Raw genomic sequence first — 13,482 nt, 5'->3', positions numbered from 1 at the left:
GAGAACAGCAATTACTAAAGGAAGGATTAACCTCATTGGTGAATGCGGTTCTCTTCAATTGACACTGTTTTATTAACACAGAGATCCAGTGAGTGAGCATCAACACAGAGGAGACTGAGGAAAGGACTGCTTCGCGTAACATTGACGTGCAGCCCAGTGTATCAAATAATGCTAACAACACAATTTTAACCATATATAATGAGATTCCTGCAACCCCTCCAGTCGTAACTCATCCCATGCAAAAGAAGAAATTGGAGATAACCCAGCAACAAGAAAATATCACAAAGGCTGCAATTGGAAGGTATTGATATTAATATTGATATTGATATTTTATTTCTATCACGCTCATACACAAGTGTTTCAGAGCGTGACACGACAAGGGAAGGAGAACAGGGGAGAACAAAAACAATGATCTTACTAGGTCCAGTGACATTGAGAACGCGCAAGTGAATGTTAGAGGGGTAGTGGTAGAAGTGCATGCAAGGGGAAACAAAAGGAGAGTGCGGAGCTAGGAGGAAAAAAAACATCAATAATAATAAATGAATAAATAAAAAGGCAACAAACAGTGGGAGTGCAACCAGCAAGTGGCAAGTGCTGGGTTCAAGGCAGCAGGCTGGGTAGGTCTGATAAGTGCAGGAAGAAAAAAGGGGGGGCTGTATGGATGTAGATACAGACCACAGTGCAGTGTGTGTGAGGGTGACAAGAAGAGCAGGTACCTAGGCCCGGAGGGAACAGGATGGCCAGGTGCATGGTGCGGAGGGAGAGTAGAATCAGCAGAGGAGAGGGGGGGCAAAGGCAGAAGCAAAGATGAAAGTCTTGAGGTGCTTCCGGAACTGGAGATGGTTCTCCTCAAGTTTTAGAGTGGCAGGGAGGCCTTTCCAGAGAGAGGCCCCAGCTGAAGACAAAGATCTACCTCCAGCTTGTTTCTATGAGAAACGACTGACCGTGAGGGAGTTAGAGGTAGAGGAGCGGAGTGCTCAAGATGGGAGGTATTTGCAGAAGGATAGCTAAAGGTATGTTGGACCCAGGGCCCAGAAAGCCTTGTGGACAATGCATAGGGTTTTGAATTGAATCCTTGCATCCACTGGGAGCCAATGGAGAGATTTCATACCTGGAGAGATACGATCCCAGGGCTTGAGGCCAAGAGCAATTCTGTTCTGGATAAGTTGCAAAGGGTGGAGAGCAGAAGCAGGTAGATTAAGAAAGAGGCTGTTGCAATAGTCCAACATAGGGAGAACCAGAGCTTGGGAGACAGTGAGCTTCTGGGGGAATGAGAGGAAAGGAAGAGTACCTCTGAGGAGGTCAGTAGGAAATTTTAATTTTTTGATACATCCGCGAGGTGGGCGGAGTAGGTGAGTGTGAAATCAAAGGTGACACCAAGGTTCTTGGCTTCGCAGGTGGGGATAGGAGGAGGGCCAAGGGAGGCCGGCCAAAGAGTGAGGGGAGAGGAAGGTGATGAGGAGGATCTCAGGCATTCAGACAAAGATCGTTGGTGGCACACCAATCTTGAATGGCAGTTAGGCAATCAGTGATGAGAGAGGTGGAGGAGGTGGCCGAGGGCAGCCTGAAAATGAGTTGAGTGTCATCTGCATAGCACTGGAAGTTTGAGCAGAAAATAGCAATACAGCGGACGAGAGTTGCTAGGTATTGGTTGAAAAGCCACAGCGAGAGGTTAGACCTCTGGGGAACACCACATGTATAGAGAAAGATAGATGATAGGAAGGTCCAACTTGGACTGGGGATGGTCGATTAGAGAGGAAAGAGGTCAGCCAGGCCAGGGCCTAATCGATTATGCTCAGGTTATCATGGAGATGGTTGAGCAGGATGGCATGATTGACCGTGTCGAAGGCAGAGGAGAGATCGAGTAGGATGAGGACAGAGGGAATGCAAGAGTCAAGGTTGGAAAGCAGATCTTCACGGATGTTCAGGAGAGCAGTTTCCGTGCTTCTGCCAGATCTGAAGCCAGTCTGATGGTCATGGAGACAGACAACAGAATCAGAATGAAGGATTAGCTGAGAGATGGGCAGCTTTTCAAGGAGTTTGCCCAACAAGGGAGTAATGGAAATTGTGCGATAGTTGGCTGGACAAGAGGGATCAGCTATGGTGACTAAAGTATCCTTTAAAGCAACTCAATCATTAGCAGAAACATCTTCCATAGACATTACATGCCAGGAAACACAGAACAGATTTATGCTGGTGTGAGAAAACACTCGGAGTGGGAAAGATAAAAACAAAAATAGAAATAAAAACAATAAGGGAAATCTTGATGTCTGGATTAAGGAGAGTTCTATTCCTCTGCCTCCTACCGTCCCACAGAGCAGTAATTACACCAAACTGACTCAGCCAGCAGAGCACACACTCCAAATCGTCCTACAGGAGAATTATGCAGATCCTGCTTGGAATATACACAGGCAGATAGCATCTCCCAGAGCAAGTAAGCATGTCATCAGAAACAAAGTTCAAGGCAAGGCATCACCTTAAAAAGAAATCAACATCTTTGACTGTTTGCAACAACAAATAATCCCTTTTTAAACAGAGCAAATGTTCTAGATCTGATCCATCGAATGCCCCATCTGGAGGTCATCTCGTCCAACAACATGGCCTTGCTGGAAATTCCCTCTACAGCTTTGGACTTTTGGGCAATAATCCACCTCGTGTCCCCAGTTGTAACTGAACACATTTGAGCCTGTTCCTCAGATTTCGCAGAATTGGGCTACAAAGTTAAAAGAGCTGAAGAGAAGTGTCCTGTAAAGAGACATATGCCAACTCCAAACCGATCTTAAAGAGCCAAATCTTACTGGCTCTGAAATGGACATTTTGGCTAGAAAAATTGTAAAACCACTACATTTAATTCCAATATGACTTCTTACAATGACAGTTCTTGAGCAAAGACAAAGGTTGAATCAGAATTGATAGTTATATTTCGGAACACTAGAAGCTTTAGATCCTTCACTTGCAATCCTGCTGAATTATTATTTTTACTTGAGGCAGATTTATTTGCCTTACAGGAGACATGGTTGTAATATGAATGTGCCCTTGATGGTTTTCATATTATCCAGAAACCTGCTTAACATAATCAAAGAGGGAGGCCTTATAGAGGTCTAATGATTGGAGCTAAAAATATCTTTCTTTGACGGAATATGAACCATTGTAAACAAAATCCCATATTTTTATTGCCACTATTACTCTGTCAATGAAACGGGGAGAGCAGCTGGTTTTCATCATAAACGTATACAACCCTCAAGGGGATACCTTCACTATTGAGATTATAGAGGAGGTGGAGAATATCTTAAATGACTTTCCAACAAAAGAACCCAGAGCCCTGTTCATGATTCTGTGTGATCTAAACTATCTTGATCTCCCTACAATTAAAAATTACCATGAGTATCTAGCTGTTGACTACACAGATGAAGAGCTCCCTAGAAATGTTGATTCTTGGATGATTTTCAATAATGCATATGGCCTCCTACAGTTATATACGAGAAATGTATCCTCCTCACAACCCCATTCAATTGTTCAAATGGGATGTCCTCTACATGGATAGATAATGTTTTATTCCCTGATGCCTTATTTGAATTTATTAAAAACTTCCAGATCATTCCAACAACAGCGAGTGACTGCACAATAATGAAAATCAAGTTGCAAAGTATATACAGCAGGGATAGGCACATACAAACTTAAACTGGGAAATGTAGCATTAATAATGCAGAGAACAGAATCAAGTGGTCCGAAAATAATATAGAAATGTTTAGCACCTATGTTTGCATCTCTTTTTCCAAGAGCCCATTTATGGAAAACGTGATATGGATGATTTTAAAAGGAGTCTGGAGAAGCACAAATACCTCACAAGGATAAATCAAAAAAATCAAATATGCCTTTAAATTAAATGGGAATGGAAAAGATTTTGATGTGAATATCGTAGGAGAAAAGGAAATTAAAAAAGATATAAAGAAGGCATTTGGGAACATTCTCTTCAACAGGCTAGGATTGAAAAACTTAAAACTAAATACAAACACTACATTAAAAGTTAGAAAGCCTCCACCTCATCGAAAGAATGGTTTCTTATCTCTAGTGCTTTATGCAATACAGATTCTCACACATTTTGGAATCTGTATGAAACATACACCGAAAGCACTATAGAAAAAAAGGAGGTCAACCCTATATCAGAGTCTTCTTGGATAACGTATATCCCTGGCCTATACTATGCGCGACATATCGTACCACTGAACGAGGCCAACTCTCCCTTTACATTGGCAAAGAATGATTACAGTTCGCAATTGTGGACCTTGAGTGAATGATAGTAAAGGTTAAACCATCTAGAACACCAGGCCTCTATGGACTATCAAATCTCAACATGAAAACAGAACCAAAAAACGGGGCTCTCAAGCTAACTAGATTGTTCTGCACAGTTTTGACCATGAAATGTATACCTTCCAGTTGAAAATCCTCTATATTAATCCTGATATTCAAAAAGGGAAGCAGGGAAAACCCATCGAACTACCGTTTACTGGCAATGATGGATGTGAGTTTCAATTTGTTCTCTCAGTTATTATTGCTAGAACTCAATATCTGGATAAAAGAGAACAAACAGTTAAAAAGACAGCAATCCGCATCTCCAATTTATGGACCTTATTTTTTTTATTTGCTCCAATCTGAACAACAATGACGGCAACCTTTCAATATGTTTTATAGATTACGTTGAGGCCTTCAACACTATAAATATTTATGCGCTAAACTAAAAAAGTGGAACCTGCACCCAGTGATATTGCATCTCCTAAAAGAGTTATACTCTGATACCATGGTCGAAATGTGAAGAAAAAGGAAGGGGAAATAACTAGGAACATAAAAACTAACCATGGATTAAAGCAGGGCTGTCCATTATCCACCATCATGTATACCATTTATGTGGCAGACCTGGGTGATGCATTAGACAACTGTCACAATTTTACCCCGAGGATAGGGAGCCAGCATGTGTCAAAGCTCGCCTATGAGAACAACACTATTTTAATGGATAGACTACAAATTGGATTGCAGCATAGTATAGACGGACTCCACAGAACTTCTAATAATAACGGCTTGTCATTAATCATAACAAAAACTAAGATTATGATGATTTGTTCCAATAAGAGAAATAGTAACACGTGTGTTTGGATGATTGATGGCGAGCCCATAGATGTAGTCTGTTCATTTACTTATTTGGGTGTCACCAATAAAACTTCTCTGCTGGAAACAAATATCAGTCATAAAGTGGAGAGAACATTTAATGCTTCCTGCAACATAATTAAACATAAAGGTCACTATTCGGTTGAAGGGCTATTGAAACTATATAATACAAACTTTGCGCCTAGTGCATTATATGGTTTAAATGTTTCAAAGAGAAAGAAACTAATTGGCTCAAGGTACTAGAAGGTAAATGATGGCACAGATCAGTAGGACTATCCAGATCCACGTCAGTAGAAGTGATATTTTGCAAACTGGGGATAAGATCTTTATGTACCCTGATGACAATTGCTACTGGTATCTTTTATGTCAAAATGTTAACGGAGGAAAACAACCCTGAGTGCATTTCTGGTAATTTTGCCGGTTTACTGAATCCAATCTCTCCCACCAATGTCATGAAAGAATGGATAAGGCATAATACCTACTTTTTTGATGACATTGGAGTTGTCTTAGAGGAAGGCATTAACACTACATTGGAAGAGATAAAGATCAAGACATCTGCTAAAATATATACTCTGCAAACAGCATTACTTTGAATTTTACACTTGATCACATTTGGTTGCAAATCTTGAAGTGTTTAGAATGAGCATTTCTACTTTGAGATAAAGATATGATATGATATTATGTATTATTGCCAGTACTTTTACTTCTTGGATTCTTCCTTTGTAGAGGTCAGACATGAGCAAAACATAACAAGTGTCTGATGGCTTAGATATTGGTGTTTATGTATATTATTGTGCTAAGGGTTAATGTCTAGAGGAGAAGTATTTAAAGACAACCAGTACTATGGAGACACGTTTAACTTCTCCACATAAGCTGCAGGAAGAAAACACCTAGCATGGTCCTAACTGCTTATGTGGATTTGTATGCTGTGGAATGCTGGAGGAAGCAGTGGAACCAAGGGGTGGTATCGTATGAAGGCTTCTTTATTAAACAATAAGCAAAAAGGCCTAACTCTACCTATTCTAAAGGGTATTCCCTACCTAACTAAGGAAATCTCAGGTGCTCGTCATCAAGGTTGATGTCCAAATGAAAATGTGCTGCCCTCTCTCCAAAACTACCTAACTCTAACCCTACCACTATATAGACAAACAAAATAAAGAAGACCAGGAAAATGACTCCCTTCTCTTGGTTCACTGGTATCCACCTTGTTGATTGAGTTTAAAAAGTCTTAAATAACATTTCATGTTCCGGAAAGAAAGATATAGAATACCTTGAGGATAACTCTGTCCTCCTGGTCCAATAGTTAATTGTCTTGATGATATCTTTGACAACCGTTGCCCTAGTGTCTGAATAAAAACAAACTGTTTTGGGAGACCAGAAAAATGACTCCCTTCTCCTGGTTAACTTGACTTTTGACAATATTTCTTAACAGTTCTTATTGTTATGTTGTGTTATTTAATTTTATAAAGCACACGTACGCTGAAGCATCTTGGCACTAGAAGGAAACCAGAGGGTAAAAAGATAAACTAACGTAAGAAGAAGAAAAAGAAGAAAATTCAGAACAGATAGGTTTTCAGCCACAGACGGAAGGAAAGAAGATTCTCTGAAGCCCTGAAAGAGGCAGGTAAAGAGTTCCACACTTCGCTGCCACCACAGAGAAAGAGCGGCCACCCACTCGCTCCAGCTGATAGCGGGGGATCACAAGCAAACAGACGCCCATGGATCGTAATTCACGAGTGGGCACATAGGGACAGAACTTCTCCTGAAGGTACTCCGCACCTGCTCAGTGCACTGTCACCATTGATTTAAATTGGACTCGCTCAAGAACTGGGAGCCAATGTAGAGACCGGAGAACAGAAGAAATATGGGCACCATATGGGGTACCAGTAGAAATCCGAGCATGATAGTTCTACTGCTTTGTACTTCTCTCCAGGGTTTCTGTAGAGTTAATTTAAGTGGTCCTGCTTCACTTTGCTTACTGTTACTGTTACCATAAGTAGTGCTGTGAGGAAGATTTTTCCAGAGTCCTTGGTTCTCATATCCAGAATCACTGAGACAAGGGAGATTACTCCAGAGACTTTGGTAGACTTTGCACCAACTACCGAGTCAAGGGCGATCACTCATGAGGTGTTGGTCAGCTTTGCAACAATTATTGAGGCAAGGGAGATCACCCCCAATGCTTATTCCATTTTTGTTTCCTATTAGAACAGGTACTGCCACAAAGGAGATCACTTCCAATGCTTTGGTCGGCTTTACACCAATTTCTGAGACAAGGGAGATCACGCTCGTTCCTTTGATCAGTTTTTCAAGAATAACTGAGACAAGGGAGATCACTCCTGATGCACTTCTTACTGACAATGGCACTCTTGGCACTTCTCCACCAACCACTGTGACAAGGGAGATTACTCCCGATGCTTTGATCAGCTTTACAACAATTACTGAGAGGAGGGAGATCACTCCCAATTCATCTGTTACCTTCACCAAGACGCTACTGGATCTACAATGGTTCCTGTTACCTCTTTCTTCCTGGGACCACATTGACAGTTCTTTGTGGGATGGTTGGGCCGCTCTTCTGCATTTGTTGTTCGTCGCCACTCTTTTCTCATTTCTCTCTACCCTGGTTTGGTTCTGCAGGGCATCCAGTTCACCTGTATCAGTGTTGTTAAGGGACCTACCCGTCTACCTCGCTGAGGTCTCACCAGCATTAACCAGATTAGCATTTCTGTATTGGTCAGGCCTCCTTCTAGCTCCCAAAGCTTCCTCCAACCATCCATCCACATCCTCTCGACCAATGACTTCCTTCTCCATCCAGCCTCTTGGTCACTGGGTTTGAACTTTCCAGGCAGGTGTGTCTTCACGCTGGCTTCTCTCTGGTTTCACTGGTTCACTTTCAAGCAGTACTTTGTCTGTTTTATGGTTGGTAGCCAGTTCCGCCCCAGCGCAATGTCAAAATCCCCTGTCTGTATCGATGATACACTCTTCAGGCCTTCTCTGGGCCACCTCTTCTCAGTACTTTTGAAGTCACATGAAAGAGTAGTTTGTATAGCTCCTGTAATCTTCTTCAAAGTATTTTCATAAGACAATGATTTAGGTTTTATAGGCAGCAAGGGACGAGTGTCACAATAAAATACACTGGTACTGTGAGGGGCTTTTCTTACATTTTGAGGAATCAGAAGTAGGAGCTCCACCATGGAATGGGATTCATCATCCCCATCGGGAAAGCCCCCCCACCCTTTTAGGTCCTCCCACTTTTTAATTTTTACCACTTTTTATCACCCCAAAGGGGGAATATTTGGTAGCAGCCTCACCTTCCTAACCTCACAGGGAAGGTCTTGCCCATGGGGAGAAGTGACATGATCCCATGATTCATCACATACCCTCCCCCTAAACAAATTGACTCCCCCATCTTCCGCTAAAGGAAACATGGACAGAAAATGTACGTTCCCTTGCTCCTTTCCTTTTCTCTGCTTGATTGAAAAACAATATGGTTGGAAAACTAAACATCAATGCATGAAGCAGGGATTTGTGTCCTTTCACAATCCTAGCCAAATTAAAGGTGAACGGTTGGTTATGAGTCTAAATTTCCAACTAGTAAGCTAATATTTTAAATAAGACACAGGGGATCATTACAAGTTTGGAGGTAGCCATGGTGCTATTAGCGCCATGGCTGCCTCCAAAGTCGTATCTGGGTCCGGGTTCTCTGAATGGGGCTTACTGGGTCATTCCAACCTTGGAGGAGCCGGTAAGTCCCCATTCAAAAAAACTATCCCCATTCCCATTCGAGCCCCCATAGGGCTCAATGGGAATGGGGAGAGAGTTAATAACAGGCCTGTTAATAACGGGCCCGTTATTAGCTCCCTGGTCCCTTAGCAGCTCCTGCTAAGGACGGCTGGTTTTACCAGCCGGCCATTATGGGACCCGCTAAGGGACCTCGGAATGCGGTGGTAAGTGGTTAAAGGCACTGGCATCCTTAATGCGCCGTTAACCCCTTACTGCCGCACTCGGAATGATGTCCACAGTCCACTTAGAGCCTCCGATTCAATAGCAGCATAGTTAGTCTCCCAAGGGAAATGTTTCCTGCTGATATACAGGATGGGGTGCTCTATTCATTCATATCCTTGTGACAAAACCACCACAAGACCTTCCTTGGCTGCATCAGTCTGGAGAATAAACTCCTTAAGGACAGGTTCACTGCAAAGTACATGTTTTAGCATATTGAAACTATCCTGGTCTTGTTTCTCCCACTTTAATTTTATGTTAACCCATGAGATTGGCAGTGATGGTAGAATATCTCAGGATAAATCGTTATTTATTTATTCGGATTTGTATAGCCCGCAACAGCTCGGGAGCATCGTGGCGCTTGTTACAGTGAGAGGTAGGATGGTGCAGTGAAGTTGATGCATTTGTGTGTGGTGGTGAGAATTTTAAAAGGGATGCAGTATTTGACTGGGAGCCAATTAATGTATTTTCTTGCTTGAGAGATGTGATCTCTTTTTGGTATACTTAGGGCTGCTCTTAGTGCGTTATTTTGAGTGATTTGGAGTCTGTTTATGTTTTTTATTGATGTACCGGCAAGCAGTGCATTACAATAATCAAGCTTTGCCCCTATGGTAGCTCTAGCTATACAGAGACAGTTGTCCTTTGTCAAAAATGGTTTGATGGCGTTGATGAGTTTGGTGCTTAAGGCGGAGGCACAAACAATTGCGCTGACTTGCTTTTTCAAGGACAGTGTAGCATCTATATGGACCCCTAGTGTCTTAACAGATGAAAGCACTGGGATGATGCAGTTGTTGATATTGAAGTTGGCGTAGAGAGTCTAGATTGGCTAGAGTGGATTTTTGGCAAAGAATAAGAATCTCAGTCTTGTCCCCGTTGAGGCAAATGCCATTGGTTTCCATCCAAGCTTGTATAGTGGTGTAGATTTGCCGAAGGGTAGTGGCATCTTGAAGGTATGAACCAGTTAGCGGAAGGAGCACTTGGGTGTCGTCAGCATAGTTTGTGAATGCGATCCCAAGTGCATCCAGTTTATCAAAAAGAGGCTTAGTGAAAAGGTTGTAAAGCGTGGGGGCAGTGCAGGATCCTTGAGTGACGCCAAAATGAATAATGGTGGGAGCTTATTTGCTGTGTTCGAAAAGACTTTCTTCGCTCTCCCTTCTAAGAAGGAGGTGATCCAGGTAGCTGCATGCTCGGAGAAGTGTGCATCATGTGTGAGATTTGTGGTGAGGGTTTTGTGATCCACGAGATTGAACGCCGCAGAAAGGTCGAGAAGGAGGAGAAGGGCGGGCTTGGCGTTGTCTAGGATTTGTGTTATTTGATTTTTTAGGTTTAACAGGGTGGTTTCAGTTCCGTGCCCTTTGTGAAATCCTGACTGCCTTTTCCCTAGAATGGAGTTGGTTTCTAGATAAAGTTGGATCTGGATGTGAGTGACTTTGTCTAGTAATTTGAGCAGGAATGGGATGGTTGTTATGGGCCAGTAGTTGTTGGGATGGGAAGGGTCTAGTGTAGGCTTTTTTAGGAGGGGGCGCACCCAAGTCTCCTTAAGGCTGTCGGGGACAATGCCTGATTTGAATGAAGATTTGATGAAGGCGGTAAAGGGAGGGGCCAGTGGCTCTGCACAATCCTTAATAATGGTGGGGGGCATACATCGCCCTTACATTGCGATGGTTTGAGGTGTTTAAGAATGTATGACTTCTGCTTCAGAGATGTCTTTAAAAGCAATTTTGGGGAAGTTGATAGTTTTGCTGTTGGGCAGAGACAGTGCTGGCTGGCTTTTGTTTTGTTTCAGAAGGGTTTAGTAGTGGTAAAGAATTTTGTTTTGTAGCATGTCTATTTTTTTTAGCATAGCAGCTTGTATGTTGTTACAGCATGCTTCATCTTTAATAATTTTGTCCGTGTGGATCGGTGGTTCTGTGAGTTCATTAAAGATAGTGAAAAGTTCTTTGGAATGGGAGTAGGTTTGAGATATTCGGCTATTGTAGGCTTCACAATTAGCAGTAAAAATGGCATCTTTGTCATTTCTGGCAGTAGTTTTGAAGCTTTCTTTAGCTGTGTCACAGGGGTTAGCCTGCCAGTTTTTAATCGCCTGGCGTTTGTTGTTACGTAGGAGTTGGAGCTCGTCCGTGAACCAGGAGTTTGAGTGTAAGGACTTTTTTTCCTTCTTTTCTTCTAGTGGGGCAATGGTGTTGACTGCATGAGTGATTGTGTCCTTGAAAATAACAGCTAGGACATTTGGGTCTTGTGAGAAGGGAGGTGCTAGGCAGGGGGTGTAGAGATAGGGGCGGATGTTATCTGTTGTTAGATTTTTGGCACTTCTTGCTAGAGGAGCAGGAGCAGGAGTGGTGATTTTGGTACTTGGTGCTGTGTGGATGGTGAATTGCTATGGTCTGTCCAGGGATAAGCAGTGTTAGAGGTGACGGTGGAGTCACAATTGTGGTCAACCAACCAGCCAAGGGTGCGGCCTTTGGCGTGGGTGGGAGTTGTGATTTTCTGGGTGAAGCCAAGATCTGTTAGATCTTTGGTAAGTGAGGTGGTGGCTTTATCAAGAAGGTCCTTGAATCCTAGGTGGATGTCACATAAGAGTAGGGTTTTAGTGGCTTTTTTAATATTTTCACTAAATAAGTGTGAGATGTGTCCTTGGCAGTGCCCTTGGAAATGTTAATATCCAACAAGCCCCAGTTCCCTTTTTGGTTTTGGAGAGGATGTTTCCGAATATATATAACCTTTTTCCAATTTGGGCTGTACCAAACCGTTCCCTACAAAGAACCCCAGGTACTTACTAGCTCACTGTGCAAGATGTAATTTCCTGGAATTTGAAGTCAGTCCTGCGCCTTAGGGCGCTTATGATTTCACATAGATGAAAACGTTTTTCCTCCCAAGTTTGACTGTGGATTATGATATCATCTAAGTAACATACCACACAAATAAATTCCTTGTCGGAGGGGTTCAAAGGGACCTGCCAATATCCCTTGGTTAGATTGATTGTGGTGATGTATTTAGCTGGTCCGAGTTTGTCAATTACATCGTCAATCCTAGGCATAGGATAATTGTCAAATTAGGAGATGGCATTAAGCTTGCTATGCAAAAACTCCATGACTGATAAAGTTTTGTAACCAGGACTATTGACAATGACCACAGACTTCCAGATGGCTGAATAACATCCACCTCCAACATATTCTATATCTCTTGGGGGATTGTTTCCTTCCTGATCTTGGGAATGTGGTCGAGTTTTCAATTGACCACTTTCCCGGGTAGAGTTCAAATGTGATGGAAAAACCCTTGTACCCTTCCATGTGTTTCATCAAAAACATTGGGAAACTGGGACAACAAATCCTTAAAGTATGCCGGGATGCTATGATGTTAAATCAGGCAAGTCTAAAGTTGACTACAAGCTTTCATCTAAAAGTAGTGTGGCGATAGTTACAGAAGTGATTTCTATCAGATCTATTCTCCACTCCTTTAGGAGATTTATATGGTAGATTTGTGGATTTGTGTGTTTAACTTCTGATCAGGGTGTGAGATGAGATAATTTCAAAGCCCTTTTCTTTCAACTACCTCATGTGGCCTGAACCACTTTGAAAGCATTTTCTGCTCAGAATATGGTGATAAAACTAGCACTTTCTGTCCCAGAGTAAAGGATCGGTGGGCAGTCTTTTGATTATAATGGGCTTTTTTTTCTTGCGCCTGTCCTAGATGTTTCATAAATATTTCATGGATGATAGTCATTTGTTCCTTGAGATGTTCAAATGTCTGTCTGCTATCTCCTCCCAAGTCTCATGGACCACATCTAAAACATCTATTGGCTCTCGTCCATACACAAGTTCAAAAGGCGAGAACGCTAAAGAGGTCTGGGGGACTTTCTTATGGCAAACAATGTTCAGGAGATCACAATGTCCAAGTTGCATCCATCTGCCTCCACCACCTTTCAAAGAATATTCTTGAGGGTTTGATTAAACCTTTCTACCAGGCCGTCATTTTGAGGATGATATACAGAAGTATGCAATGTCTTAATTTGCAAAACCTCTTTTATTTCAGCCATTAGTTTTGACATGAAGGTACTACCTTGATCCGTTAGCATTTCCCGGGGAAACCCAACCCTAGACAAAAAAGGGAACAGACATTTAATGATCTGTTGTATGGCATTATTTCTGAGGGGAAAAGCTTCTAGATATCGAGTTATAATTAGGACATATTTGTTCATTAACTTTGAGGGCGCAAGGGGACCTAATGTCATGACTTCCCAAGCTCTGTTCTTCCGAAACATGGGATGTGGTTATGCAATGGCACTTCCAGAAAACATGTGTAGTGTTCCAGTTGTTTGGC

This window comes from Ambystoma mexicanum, chromosome 1q, assembly GCF_040938575.1.
Source record: "Ambystoma mexicanum isolate Mex_15411 chromosome 1q, UKY_AmexF1_1, whole genome shotgun sequence".
In the NCBI taxonomy this organism is placed as follows: domain Eukaryota; kingdom Metazoa; phylum Chordata; class Amphibia; order Caudata; family Ambystomatidae; genus Ambystoma; species Ambystoma mexicanum.
The sequence above is the reverse complement of the archived record's forward strand: the minus strand, read 5'-3'. Positions refer to the sequence as shown.